The sequence below is a fragment of the Equus caballus genome, chromosome 8 (assembly GCF_041296265.1).
Source record: "Equus caballus isolate H_3958 breed thoroughbred chromosome 8, TB-T2T, whole genome shotgun sequence".
NCBI classification, from domain to species: Eukaryota; Metazoa; Chordata; class Mammalia; order Perissodactyla; family Equidae; genus Equus; species Equus caballus.
In genome coordinates, this window is record NC_091691.1 from 23,220,705 (window position 1) to 23,236,205 (window position 15,501).

At 56.8% G+C, this 15,501-nt stretch overlaps 1 protein-coding gene across 5 annotated transcripts in view; it reads right to left on the reverse strand.

Moving 5' to 3' along the window:
- Positions 1-15,501, reverse strand: part of CUX2 (cut like homeobox 2) — a 240,926-nt gene that overhangs the window by 131,428 nt on the left and 93,997 nt on the right. The gene's annotated exons all lie outside the window — the stretch shown is intronic.

Sequence of the window (15,501 nt, forward strand, 5' to 3'; positions counted from 1 at the left end):
GGGCTGAGCCGGCCGCCTGTCTCAGAGGTGCACGTGGTCGTTTGCAAACCGCCACGCACCAATGGCCTGAGAATCAGGCTTCTAAGGTCAAGGCGTGTGCAAGGTCAACCTGGCACTTTCCTCCCACACCCTGCATTCTGCCCCTCAAACTGGGGCTGCCCCAACTTGCTGTCTTCTCCACCCCCAAGTTGAATCAGCCATCAGTAACTGAGAGGTGGACTCGGGGTGTCGCTGGCACCCGTCCCCTCCCCCTGATGCCAATGCCACCGGCTGGTCAGACGGTGAGGCCACAGGAGGCCTCTCGCTGGGCTCTCCCCTCCCCTACTCTTCCCACACGTCCACAGGCCTGATCCGTGCCTCCTCCAGCCCTGCGAGGCCTCCTCCTCTGCCCGGGAGAAGCCCGACCCACCCCCACAGCACTGACACCCCTTCCTGTTCCTGTCGCCTCCCCACCCAGGCATCCCCAGTGCTCGGGGCTGAGGTCAAGGACCCGGACACTGAGGGGACAGTCTGCTGCTATTTTCATCTTTCCGGCAAACTCAGCCTACGAGGAAAGGATGTTAAAATTCTTCTGTCCGCTGGAGGAAGGGAAGATGAGAATCCACGGGAAGTTTCTGCAGTGGGAGCAGAGGAGCGCTGGGAAGAACCCTGGTCTCGTCACAGAAGAGCGGGGTTTGCACCCAGCTTTGGCCACCCCACCCTGTGATCCTGCTGGCAGCTATCAAATCACTAATTAACATTTCGTCCCGGGGACTCGGGCCGATGTCCAGGGGCCATCTCTCACCAACACAGGGGGCTGTTACTGTCGCGTCCCATTCCTGGGGGCAGTGACCTCAAGTTCCACCCCTCAGGACCCCTTCCACTGGGCACCCCAGCACCATCTGCACCTGGGACCCACTGCCCCCCGCAGGCGCTGCAGACAGGCTCCAGCAGGCGCCATGTTGTGCTGGTGCGGCCCGTGGGTCACTTCATGCTCCCCGTGGCCCCCAGACCACGCTGTCCTGCCACCAGCCCCACCGGCAGAACCCACACTGGAGTAATTGTCCCAAGACATACGGCGCGTGCTTGGGGCCTGTTACCAGCTAATGAGTAAATAATATTCTGTTCTGGATCCAAACGCACTATTAGACACCAGAGGGGGACTAATGGGTGTTTTAAGGCCCCTTTAATCACATATTAACGTGCCGAGAAGCCGGCTGCGGAGTCCATATGCCAACCACCCGGCTTGGGCAAAGGCGCCCTCCTTCTGGACGAGGAGCGAGGCAGGGAGAGGGCAAGCCACATCCTCGGGCCGGCCAGCCCCCGGGCCAGGGCTGCTCTGCTGTCTCAGTCACACAGATGTCCCCTCCCTGCCCGGAAGGGAGGGGGAAAGCGGGCGGACTGGTGTCCCGGGGCTGCCGTGGCAAAGAGCCACCAGCTGCATGCTTACGACACACGACCGTCTGCTCTCAGTGCTGCAGCCAGAAGTCCGACACAGTGGTGTGGCAGGGCCGCGCTCCCTCCGGGGGTCCTGCCCGCCCTCCAGCTCCTGGCAGTGGCTGGGAGGCCTCGGCGTCGCTCGGCTCTGGCTGCATCGCTCCAGCCTCCGCCCCCGTCGTCACAGGCAGTGTCCCTGTGTCTGTTATTCACAGGGCCCTCTTACATGGACACCAATCGCTGGATCTAGGGCCCACTCTCATCCAGTGTGACCTCACCTTAAAATAATTTCACACCTGCAAAGACCCTATTTTCAAATAAGATCACATTCCGAGGTTCTAGGGGGACGTGAACTTCGGGGGACCCTATTCAGCCCAGAACAGGGGAGAGCGTCTGGGTGTGGTGGGGACAGCCTCAGACATGGCGCCTTAACTCTGAGGAACTGGAACACAGCGCTCCTGCCATTTTGCCGCCCCCCACCTCCAGAACATTCCAGAAAAGTTCAAGCACCCGACCCAAATTCCTCCCACGGATCCATCATGTCATATTAGCAACTTAGTTTCTTATTAGCCACTTCCCATCGAATCACATTAATATTTGTTTTCCCTGATACAATGCAAGAGTCTTCTCGGATTAGCAACTTTCCCATCACATCAGAGGAAACGACGGCTCGGACGGCGCAGTCCGCGGCTGACACGGTCTGATGGAGAGCAGCTAACGCGAGCCGACTGCCCTGCGCCTGGCACGGGGACGCTGCTCTGAGGTCGAGCAGGGTGGGGACACCTGAGACCATCAGTCCCCGGTGAGCAGAGCCACGCGCCCCCCGCGACAGACTGGAGGCGGTCCGGGGGTGGAGCGAGGGCCCCCTTGGAAGGAACCAACTTAGGGGGTCCTTCCAGGTCCAAACCCCCATTTCCCGTCAGGAACATTCCGGCTCTTCTCCTAAACGTCCGAGCAGCCCTGGGGTCTGTAGGGAAAGGCGGACAGACGGACAGAGGGGTCCGTTAGACCTCCCGCCACCCGGCTCTCCTCAGCCCCAACTTTCCTGGGGTGACAAGGCAAGGCCAAGGTTGCCAAGGTGAACTCGTCAGGGACGTGTGGACACAGCAGAGAGAGGGTGACGCCAGGGGCCGGCAAATCGGGTTGTTCTGCTGACAAGGCCATGGGGGCGGGGGACAGGGGCCAACACTGAGCTGGTGACAGACCCTCAGAAAGTGGTTTAAGGAGAACTCCACTCAAGTCAGCTTGGGCTCTGGACTGTCTTGGTTCGAATCTATCACTACCATGTCCTAGCTGGGTGATCTTGGGCATTAATTTAACCTCTCTGTGCCTCAGTTTCCTCTTCTGTAAAGTAGAGGAAAAGACCAGGGCCTACCTATGGGATTGTTATGAGGAGTAAATGAGATAAGAATAGAAAAAACTTAGAAGCCTGCACAGCACCTGGCATGCAGTAAATCTGCCTTAAGACACAGTAACGGCGCTGACTGCAAATCCCAAAGTGAGTCAAGTTCCTCCTCAGGTTCTGAGTGAGCTCTGGGCTAAGTATTATGGAAAAATTAAAAGTTGGATATGATACAGTCCCTCCTGGGGAGATAAGATGCAGAGCTAGGAGGCAGGGGTCATATCACAAGAGGTCTTCAAACCAATCCAGGGAGTCTGAACTTTATTTGAATGGAAATTGAGAGCTGCGGAAGCAAAGGCTCCTAAATTTTAGTAGAGCTGAGGGATTGGAGGCCTGTGGGGGCAGGAGACCTTGCTTCTCTCACTGCCAAACCACCTGTCATCTTCCTGGCTCCTTAAGTCCTGGCAGAAAGAGAGGTTGAGGGACAGCAACAGATGGAGACAGACAGAGGCAGGGAGAACGGTGAAGAGGCTGGTGTGGGCTCCCCGTGGCAGCGCTGGCTTCCCTGTTCTCTCTGCCAGCTGGTCCAAGAGACTGGCAGAGCCCCCAGCCCACGCTAAGCCACCCCAGGCGAGGTGGCTGAATAGTTCCCACCGCCCCCAAATGGCGCTCCACGCGGCAGCCAGGGGCCTGCGGCCAGGGCTCCCTTCCAACAGAGACAGCCCTGCCAATCAGAGCCAGGCCGGCACGCGTCCCGGGAAACCGGACTGCTTGTGTCCACCCAGCAGAGGACGCGGTCAGGGCCTCTCCACCCCAGCCACCGCCCACCCCTCCCCAAGTCCTCCCAGCAAGGAGGGTCCCCCCTCCAAGGACTCAACCACCACGACTCAACCTCCACGTTTAACCGCCACGGATCCACCTAAGGAGGTCACAGCCTCGGGGGGGACAATGCATAGGTTCAGAGCCTGCCCCCTTCACTGAGCAGCTGCGCAACCTGGGGCAAGTCACTCGACCTCTCTGAGCCCTCATCTGTATCCACACAACGGGGTTCACACGGTTTCTACCTCACAGGGTTGTTAGGGGATGAAATGAGATCAAGGAGAAGTGTCTTCCCAGTGCCCGACATTCGGTCTGGCTCCACAAACATCAGTTTCGGTGTCTCTCACACTGCCCACCCAGCGCCCCGCTAAGTGACGTCCCAGTTCTCACGAACGGGGCTGGGGACCAGGGGATCCGCAGGCCAGGCCTCCGAGCAGCTCAGATAAACGCGGCAGAGTCCACACAGGAACAGCCCGGTCACGAAAACTGCTTTACATGTTAGTGATGTCACAGTGCTGTGATCAACACAACAGTCACACGGTGATCAGAACCACCACACCGGGCACGGGGCCTGGCGAGCGGACAGCTCGGCACATGAGCAGCGGGCCGAGTGCTGGCAAATGCTTGACGAGCAGCTCTCGGGGGACAGAGGAGAAGTTCCCACGCGTACCGTGTCTGTGGTGCAACTTCTCCCGCCGTGGCCGACGTCACGCCCCATGGCGACGTCCCTACACCCAGAGCCGGAAAGCGCAGCCGAGTGCCGGTCCTCGCCAGCCGGTTCTGGGCGGCACTGCACCAGCCCTGCCTGTGTCCCTGTGAGGTCGGTGCCATTTCAGCCCCATTTCACAGACAGGGATGGTGAGGACCAGAGACACACACCTTCCTGCCCAAGATCATCCAGCGATCGATCCAGTGGCAGCAGCACCGGATTCGCGTCCAGGCCTGCGTGCATTTCACAGCTCGCGCTCTCCGCGGTTGGCCCCACTTCCCGCGTTGGCACAGTAACACTTTCTCAGTAAAGATGGGTGACAGGGAGCGCGTCTCCTCCCCAAACCCTGACATGTTCTGTGTCCACCTCAGCTCCGTCATTGTCCGGAGGCCACTGCCCCGGTGAGGTCGGTCTGGTGGGCGCTGCAGCCCTGCTGACCCTCCATGACCTTCTCGCTTCTCTCTTCCCAGGCGCAGACAGCCAGGCACCACGTGTCCCCATCAAACAGGCTGCCCCCCATAGAGAGCCCCTGAGGACACAGGGCCCTGCCAGCGTGTCCACACGGCCCCTCTGGTTCCCAAGCTGTGACGTGCACAGGAATCACCCAGGTCTTGGCACATGCAGGTCCCGGAGGTCCAGCGCGGGGTGCATCCCCTGCGTGTCTAACTCGCATTCGGGCACTGCTGACGGACCACAGTGGAAATGGCGCGAAGGTCAGAACCCCAAACGTTCACGTCCCCCAAGTGCTGCGGGACCCCCGACATTCCTCCGCGTCTCAGGCTCCGTACATGCCCAGAGCAGCTACAGCCTGACCCCCAGCCACAGCCACTGGCGGTTTGCCCCCACCACACGGCCCCTCACATCACCATCCATGACGGCTTTGGCTTCTTCTAGCTCGTATCCAACCGAGTGCCCACTGGGCCCCAGGTGCCAGGACCACCGGCAGCCCAGCCTCGCCTCAGGGAGCCCCCGGCTCCTGAACTGGCCAGAACGCGCCCGGAGAGTCTGTGAGCTCGGTCTCCAGCGGTAGTGACGGCAGATGCTGAGGTAGCACCTACTATGTGCCAGGGGCTGCTGGAAGCGCTTTATAAAGATTAACCCTTTAATCCACCCCATGCAGTAGGTCCCATGATTAATCCCATTTCCCAGAAGAGAGGACTAAGGGTCAGCGAACAAGTCGCCTACCTGCTCAAGGTTACACAACCTTGAAAAGGAAAGAGAAACTATTTCAACCCCCACAGGAAGAGAAGACGTGGCATGTGGTTATATGCTGGGGACTAAGGGATGCTTCTGAACAGTACCACGAACTTGACCCCCGGCAGGCAGGAGTGGTGTGAGTCAGCAGATATAGGTGGGCAAGTGGCTACACCTGGCTGGAGCAAAGGGGCGTGAACAGGGAGAAGGCTTCTATTACTCAGGACTCTTGGTTGTAAGCAGCAGTATCTTGACTCAAAGTGGCTTAAGCATAAAAGGGGAACCGATGCTTATATGTCTGAATAGTGTAATGGTAGCTTCAGGCATGGCTGGATCCAGCAGCTCAAACAATATAAGCAGGGTTTGATTTCTCTCTCGTGGCTCTGCTTCCCTCTGTGCTATCTTTCTCTCTCACCATGGCTGGCTCCCCCTGTAATCTGGGGAAAATGGCCACCACATTCTCCCAGAGGAAAAAGGACTTTTTTCCCACCCCATGTTTAATAAAGTCACAGGGAAGTTTCATTGGAACACAACCACATCCACTCACGAACATACTGTCCACGGCTGTTTTCTGTTCCAAAGGCAGAGGTGAGTAGCAGCAGCGGAGACCATGTGGCCCGTAAAGCATAAAATGTTTCCTATGTGGCCACTTCCAGAAAAACCTATTTTAGACAGTAATAACAACAGCAACACTTGGCTAACACACACTGAGTACACACCATATGCCAGATACAGTTCTAGGCACTCATTTGCTTCTTACAACAGTGCTGTATGGTGGGGAAACTGAGGCGTGAAGTTAAGAGCAGTCAAACTCAAGCTCAGGCAGCCAGTAAGGAGCTGATTTGAATTCAGCAGCCTGACCCGAAATCCACACTGTGAACAGCTCTGCTAATCAAACGAGGGTCTTCTGGGCGCTCCAGCAGGCAGGGTTCTAAGTCAGGGTACGATTTCCCAACAAGTGGTTCAAGACACACACACAGACACACACGCACAGAAGCACACGCAGAGACGCACACACACAGACATGGACACACACACAGACACACACACACAAACACACGCATTTTCTGAAGCACGGAGGCCCACGCAGAGCTCCCTCTGCTCTGGGCTGTTCAGCTGTCCCGTCGAGGCTCTGACGGACAGGCCGTGCAGTGAGCCATCGGGGTGCCCTGGTGGACGGGGTGGCGAGCCTGACAAGCAGGCCCGGACTGCATGGCCCGGCCGCGGGGGCTTTAACGCTACTTGAGGCTCCTGTGAGGGCCACCCCTGCGCGTGGGGCAGCAGTCCGGCCACACAGGCCCCAGGAGCCCACAAAGCTGCGACGTTTCCCGTGAATCTGTGAAGCCTTGCCCAGCAGGCCGCTGTGGCAGGCCGAGGACGCATCCCACCTCCCGCCCTTGGAGGGTCACTGGGACACTTTGGGCTGGGGGACAGCTGTGCACGGCCAGGAGCGTGTCTCACGTTTAAAAGAGAGTCCGCGGCTTCCCCCAGGCCTGGGCTCAAATCCTGGTGCTGCCACTTGCCAGCTGGGTGACTCTGAGCAAGGCATTTCCTCTCTCCGAGCCTCAGTTTCCCCTTCTGTAGAATGAGCGCAGTGGTGACACTAAAGGCAGCTGTGACTTGATGAGATGACACACAGCAAGCGCTCACGTGAAAGCTGAGAGGAGGGGCTTTCAGTCAGACGGGCGGGTTCCAGACCCTGTCTACACCGCACTGCTCCACCACCACCACTCTGCTGGGCCTCAGTCCTCACTGACACCACGGGGATCATTGAGGAACTGGCCTCCTGGGGCTGTGGTGAGGGTTCACCGAGCCCGTGGGGGGTCAGGGCTGACCCAGGAAAGGCTCAATGATTTCAGGCTTTAGGACGACTGCCCACCACGGCCCAGAGGAGACGATGGTCTCGGCCACGCAGTGGGTCTGTATCTTTGAGCTACGGGGACATGACGGCCCTGGGAGGCGACCCCGTGCCCAGGGCCCCGCTGCTGGGCAGCCAGCCCGGCAAACTCCCGGCTCCAGGCCACGCCTGCGGCCGCAGCAGGACTGGATCCCAAGGGGACGCCCTCCTGTCAGCTCCCCGCGGCTGTGCTGATGGCGGCAGGAGGGGAGGGCAGCGGCCCAGGCCTCAGCCTTGGCCGGTGCCTCCGGGGGGGCCCGCCCGGCTTCACCTCCAGCCCCTGGGCCTCTGAGCCCGGCTGCATACCGGCTGCTGCCTCCCAGGCGCCGCTCAGACGTCCCTCAGCCAAGAGGGAGCCCCGGGCCCTGCCTGCTCCCATTCTCCCCTCTGAGTCTGCCTCTCAGGAGACGGCTGTGTCCACCCCGACGCTCAGGCCAGGAACCCGGGGCACTTCCACGCATTCTGGCTGCTCACAGTGCCCCTAGCGGGCCCGCCAGCCTCCCCGCCCCCGCCTCCTCAGCGCCTGCCTGCGCCTGGAGTGCTGCTCCCCGAGGACCCGGACGACACCGGCTACTCTGCACCCTCCACTGGCTCCCTGGGCACCGAGGCACGGCCCAGGCCCCCACGTGGCCCCGCCCTCCGCGTGCGTCTCCAACACCCTCCACGCTCCAGTCACATGAGCCCTCAGGCCCCAGACCAACACTCCCAACACAAGCCACATGTGTGTGCACACGCAGACACACACACACCAGACACACACACGCCAGACACACAGACACACACGCCAGACACACAGACACCCACGGAGGTAAAGCAGTGCACACCCAGCCACCCCCCGACACACACCCAGACGTACACACCTCTCCCCACGGCTGATTCCTCCTCCCTGGTCCATATCACACCCCCGCCCCTGCTGCCCCCCGCTCGGCACCTGCTACCTGTGCAGCATCCCGATCGTGGTTCTTTCCTCCTGCTTGTTAACGGGCTTCTCCTCGTGCCCCAGCCCCCCTCCCAGACTGTCCGTGCCAGGAGGGACCCCTTTTCTCTAGTTCATGGCTGTGTTCTCAGCACCTGGCATACAGTAGGTGCTTAATAAGTACTGAAGGAAGGAAGGAGTGATCCCCTAATCCCCTTTCTACTTTAAAAAGGAGACAGCACTCACGTGCTGGTCTGTGGGTTAAGACGTCCTGGTAAAACAAATAAATGGGGACCGGCTAGGGGGGTGGGTAGAAATTTGGGGGACTTACTGTTCATTCTATGCTCACCTTGAATGTCTGGGTTTTTGAAAATTACATGTATATTGCTTATAGGATAATGCCTCTTTGAAAATTAACATTTGTAAATGGGCCGCCCCAGGGGTTCTGCAACCAGCCCAGCATCCTGGCAGGAGATACCGGGCTGGGCTCCGAGGCGAGTGTGTCAACACCTTCCTGGGTGCTGGGCGCAGGGAGGGGTCCAAACACCAGCTGGGGTGGAGAGCCAGGGGGTCTGCAGGGCCCACCCAGGGAAGGGGCCCAGGCGGGAGCCTCGTTTCCCGCGCCCTCCATCCTCCTGGCCAGCCTGCTGTCAATGAGGAAGCGAAGCTTCCCCAGGCTGGACGTTCCTAAGGCCACGCGGCTGGCTGGGAGCCGAGGGCGGGAGGGCAGAGGCAGCGGTTCACAGCGTGACAGTCTTTTCTAGACTCTGCAGGAACGGAAGCCGAGGTCTATGATCACAGTCTGTCCTCAGACCTTTTCTTTACATACAAAGTTACATACGGCCCTGCTCACTACGACCATCTCACAAACTTCCCCTTATCCTGAAGGATTAGGATAAACTTGCATGGGAGTCACAGGTCCCCGGACAGAAGCCTTGCCACCTCCCTCCTAGTGTGGGTGCTCCAGGCTCTCCAAAGGGCTCTTCCCCTGGAGCCCAGCTCCTTCCCAAATCCAGGCTGCCTTCCACCTGCCCAGCCGCACGACAAGGCCGTGCTTTCTCCAAGTGTCTCATCTTCTCAGAGAAGACAGAGGTTTATGGAAGAAAAAAAAAAAGCAACGAAAAACCCCAAAGGCGCTTCCCTTTGGTCATTTGCTATTAATCCTGCCCCCCCCCCCCCCTCCCGCCGGTCCTTCCTATTTGCAGGGCTGGAAGAGAGGGATGGCCTGACCCTCTGTTGTCACCTGACGTAACTGCAGGTCGTTTTCCTCTCAGCCTGCTCCATCGAGGCTGCCTGCCTTCCTCTTTCCTTTGAAGCTCCCTGACTGCTTCTCTCTGGAATCCCGCTGGTACTTTGTGCATCTCTACAGGGATTCAGTCTAACTTCTACGTCTTCTGAGGGTCCCATTTGCCTTAACGATCCCTGGACAATCGGAGGTTGAGACTGTGTGCATCTTACACCCCTCCCTACCACGTCTCCAGGAACAGCCAGTGACTGCTCTTCAAACGCACCTCCTGGAATATCTGTGGCTGTTGCTAGTCTTGAATTGCCATCCCCGAGCGAGCCTTCATCCTCCCCAACTCCCTCCCGTGAGTCTAAAAATGACTTACACGGCAGAGATTGCAAATAGCATGCATGTGGCCATTGCATGGCCTCCTGCGCCTGTGGCAGACATTAGTAATAGATGGCCCACTCTAGCCTGCAATCCAACCCATCAATGATTTTGCTCAGTCAGACCTCTACAGTAGAGCTCAAATCAATCACTTCTCACCCAGCCTCATCCTCCACCACTCCTCGCTCAGATACCTGCAATCACCTTGAATCTGATCTTCTAGTTTCTCCTCCTGTGTCTTTTCCCCGAGTGATTTCTTTCTGAAAGCTTCGATCTTTCAAACATAAACCAGATCTGAGCACTTCCCTACTGAAAATCCTCCAACGGCTTCCCACCACGATTAGCACAGGAAGCCAGTTCCATCCGGAGCTGGTATCTACCATAGGTATCTACCATCGCCAGCGAGGCTAGAGTTCACGTGAATTCCCCGAGGGGAGGGATTCCGGCTGCCCAGTTCAAGCCGTGCCCGGCACCCATCAAATGTTTGTAGACTGAATGATCGATCCTCTTCTGCTGATCCAGAACGTGGCCTAAGCATCTTTCCCAATGTGGAGCTCCAGGAAGCTCCCAGTGAGGCTGGAACCTGCTTTCAAAGCCTGTCCCCCCACCTCCAATCACCTGGGAATGAGACAGGACAGGAATCAATTCCAGCCCTCCTGAGCAGCCGACTTGCTCTCATCACGTGTAGGAAACTTTTTAATCCTTTATTCTTTGTTGTGGAAAACGGTTTGGTGAAGCTGAGCTTCGGGCCCAACAGGGCAGCTGATGGGGTCCCTCTGCGCCGGGCGTCTGGTGGCCGGGACCCTGGGGAGTCCGTGACGAACTTCATCTGTGTTTGGACCAATGAGGTTGCACGGCGCAGAAATGCTCAGGAAAGTCACGCCGGGCGCTGCGGCTTCCTTAGCTCATCACCCTTCACAGTGGCCGAGTCCCCATGATGGCTGCAAACAGGTTCTGGAAAATCCAAGCTTCTGGAAAGCCCAGGAGTCCTACGACTGGAGGAACCACTGAGTAGAGGGAAAATACTGTGATACAGGGAGCCCCGAAGGGGGTGGGCTGGGGGCTTGCCGACTGGTTTCCCCGTCCAGGGTCGTCTCGGAGCAAAAGGTGAGCGCTCCTGGTGCTCCCGCCAGGTTTCTCGGGGAACAGGGAAGACGGCAGGAGGAGATGCAGGGAGAGACGAGTAATTAGTGTTATTAATTACATCTCAACCGCAGCCTCCAATTCTGCCCCGGGATTAAAGAAACCTTTATTTGGAACACTATTAAGGTCTTAAATTCAACGCTCCACAAAGCAGGTCGGCGGAATGGAAATTCTCTCTCTGTCGGGACCAGGAGGCCGAGAGCAGAGAGCCTTCCATCCGGAGGCTGCAGCCCAGCCGGGACGGCCGGGGCTCGTCGGCCGGGGCGGAGACGGGCGCTTCCGATCACTGTGGGCTGGTTTTATTCATTTTTTAAGCTGCTTCAGGCAGGGACGTGTTCCAAATGTATAATCGAATGTGCTATGAAAGTCACTAACACGATTACACTTTATATCATATTAGAGAAAATGAATACGAATGCAGCCCCGAACGTTAATTCGGGAGATCCCCAAATGGCTGCGAGGCTGCAAACACCGACCGGGCCAGGCTTCCCGGCGGAGCCCGAGAGCACAGGGGCGTCTGCAGGAGCTGGCGCGTCCAGCTGGGGGAAGCGGGCGGTCGGAGACGTCGGGGTTGGCCCTCTGCCCTGCTGTGGAGAGATGCTGGGGTGGCCTCCCTGGGAACACACAGCCCATCCCCTCGGGAAGGGCTTCTCGGCGCTCAGAAGAATTTCTCAAACCACAAGGAACGCAAATCCACTTGGACTTTTAAATTAAGCGTGTTTTTCGACAGCGCTGGCAGGTGGGGGACAGGCGGCCCCTAAATCTGAGCCACGGTTGGGAACAGCTTCTCGGAAGGAAGACGGCTAAGAACCGTGTCCTAGGACGTTATAGGAATGGCCAACACTTACCGAACATTAACTACGAGACAGGATTCCCTCTGTGCATTCATTCAATCCTATGAAGTTAGGAACTTTTTAAAATGCCCATTAGATGAGGAAAATGGAGGCTCAGAGAGGTGAAGCGACTTATCCAAGGTCACACAGCCAGTGAAGAACAGAGCTGGGATGCCGGGCCATGTTATCTGGCTACAGAGCTGCATTCTTTTATTTTTTTTTTTATGAAGAAGATTAAGCTAACATCTGTTGCCAATCTTCTTCTTTTTCTATGTGGGACACCACCTCAGCATGGCTTGATGAGTGGTGTGTAGGTCCACACCCAAGATCTGAACCTGTGAACCCTGGGCCACGGAAGTGGAGTGTGCGAACTTAACCACTTGGCCATGGGCCGGGCCCTGGAGCTGCATTCTTAATCACTACCAGGCAAGCCGTCGGGTCCACGGGCTGGACAACGACACTTTACTGCATTATCTCACGTTATTCTCAGTCTCGAGGCAAGTCTGGGGTGCATTTCCCATTATTCCCATTGCACAGATGAACAAACTGAGGCTCAGAGAAGCGACGGAACTTGCTCAGTGTCACAAACCACATGGGATGTGACAGAGCCAGGACTGGAACTCAAGGCCGGCCGGCTCCTAAGCCACAGCTCGTAACCACTATATGACCCAACGTCTCAAGTCCCCAAAACCAGGGCCGCAGTCCTCACAGGAGCCTGGTGCCTTCCCTTCCCCAAATGCTGTTCAGCAGCCCCTCAGAGCAGCCCCGCTGTGTTTTCATGGAGACTCTTCTCCTCCTGCTTCTGACCTGGGGTCCACAGAAGGGCAGTCTGGGTCAGCTTCCGGAACAACTCGAGTTCCTGGAATCTCTCTTGCGGGACCCCTGACTCTCTGCTCCCCTGACACCTCCACCTCACGGACACGACGTCCCGCTTTATTATCAAACGTCACCCGCACCTCCCCATCCCGGCCAGCCGCATCCAGGAACGCAGGCCCAGAATTACGACGCGTCGGCTCGCCTCCATAAATAATATTTTGCAATTTCCTCGTCCGGGGGCCTGGATAAATTATTCTTCTGCGCCAAGGTTACGATGATCAAAAAGGTGGCCCGGCTGGCCTTCCTGGAGAGTGGGGATGGAAGGAGGCTCTGATTACATCAAGGCGCCAGGCTGAGGGGCCCAGGTCCCCGGCTGCTGCTTTGTGGCTGCACGACAATCAGGTATCTGAAAACACACGCACTCTGATTTTAAGGTCCGGCTGGAGGCGGGACTGATGCTGACTGTCACATCATTCATGGCAGTTGACAGAAAGGCCCTGCGATCAGAGCGTACCACACTGTTCTCTTGTTCCCTTCATGGGAGCCTCCATCCTGCCCACACATCTCACACGCACACATACACGCATGTACATGCACGTACACGCGTGCACACACACACACACGTGCTTTCTCTACACAGGGTGTTATGGGCTGACTTGTGTCCCCCAAATTCACATGCTGGAGTCCCAACCCCCAGGACCTCAGAATGTGACCTGCTTCGGGTCTTTAGAGAGGGGATCAAGGTAAAACGATCAGGGTGGGCCCCAGTCCAAAACGACTGTGTCCTTATGAAACGGGAGATCGGACACAGATGCGCGTGGAAGGAGGCCGTGTGCAAGCCGGGGAGGGAGGCCTCAGGAGAAGCCACCTGCTCACACCTCCCCTTGGACTCCCAGCCTCCAGGGCCGAGAGAAAACCGACTTCTGTGGTCTAGGCCCCGAGTCCATGGTACGTTAAACCTGAGCAGGTGACTTTCGAGACCGGCCTTTTAAAAACCCAAAACCAAGAAATCTGGGGAGTCCTACCAGGCCACGGCCGCCAGGAATATCAGGAGCTAACTGTATGCTTTTTTGTTTTTAAGATTGGCACCTGAGCTAACAACTGTTGCCAATCCTTTTTTTTTTTTTCCTGCTTTTTCTCCCCAAATCCTCCCAATACATAGTTGTGTATTTTTAGTTGTGGGTCCTTCTAGTTGTGGCATGTGGGACACCGCCTCAGCGTGGCCTGATGAGCGGTGCCATGTCCATGCCCAGGATCCGAACCAGCGAAACCCTGGGCCGCGGAAGCGGAACGCGTGCCCTTAACCACTCGGCCCTGTAACTTGTGTTCTTAATCACGGATCTGCTCAGAGTCTGTCTGTCCCACCAGCAGCTCCAGGAGGCAGGCGCATCTGGACACCACTCCATCCCCAGGAGCTGGAACACTGCCCAACTCACAGTATGGTTGTTGAGTGAATACGTGAATAAACGAAGGAATGCCAGAAAGAATGAGTTTTGCTTTCATATGCTGAAATTTGGAAGGACCCTGGCCAGAGATGCCTCTTAAAACAGGCCCCAGCGGCCTTGGGTTGCTCCGTGAGATGCAGAGAAGAAAACCCAAAGGGGAAGGCCTGCCTCCTCCACCCTCATCTTTTTAGCTGCTCAATAAACATCCCATCGGACGACCAAATAAATAGCGACAGAAAGCCCAATTCTTGATAACCACTTAGAAAGGTCCAGAGAGATGGCCACACCCAATCCAAGAGCATCTGATGGTGGGAGTGGGCCCGGCCAGCTTTCTGTGGCTCCTCAGCCAGCCCAGAGACCTCCCCGCCTGCCCAGGGGCGGCCATCAGCGCCGACAGACACAGTCCACCCCTCCCCACACGCGCTCGTGACACCCCCCAGTCTCCACGAGATGGCACCAGGCGGCAGCCTCCCCCCCACGCACCCAGCAGGCGCCCCGTTCTGCCCAGCCTCCCAAATCCAGACGAAACCGCGAATTGTCCCTGTCACTGCTGTATATCACTTTGAGATATATACCATATTAGCAGAAAGAACTGAATTATATTGCATTCATGATGCAATTAAACACTTCACTAGGAATCAATGTAAAACTGATGAGGCCTGAAACTAGTGCATATGGCTTAGAACATTATAAAACATTACCTTCACTCAAATCCTTTTCAGTAGCAATTTAAATCTTCTTACAGTTACTGCTGCCAATGGTAAACCATCTACTGATTCATAACAGTGCATGGTAACGAATGAATTTTTTTAAAAATTTATTCAACTACTAAATTACCCATGAAACCGGAATAGCTGACAGGAGTAATCTGAATTATTATTAGCTCTCCAAGTCTTCTGCATTAGCCAATTTAAAACCACGGTTCTCGGGCAGGAACCAGTGAGTACAGCCGGAGTGTTAAATGGCTGCAACGCTTCTTCATTTTACTGCTGCTTACATTTAAAGGTCAAGAGATAAAAATTACATATGACTCCAAACACGGGAAGGGTGTTTATCTTTTTCTGTGAATCGGGTCAGCCGTAAAGTTTAAAAAACATTTGAGATGCCATTGTACAAACTCGAAGGCCTTTGGAAGGCTTAGAAGTCGGAGGCCGGGGGGTTCTCGTCTCTCCTCCATCACCGCAAATCAAGATGACTCGGCTCCTCTTCCTGGTGCTCCTGGAACCCGCTCCTCCCGGTCCTCCAGTCCCGTCTTCCCTCTCTGACCTTCACACGCCCCCCAGGCTGGAGGACCTCGAAGCCACAGGACAAGGAAGAACCGGGGTGGGAGCTCCCTGCCCACCGAGCGGTCACCTGGTC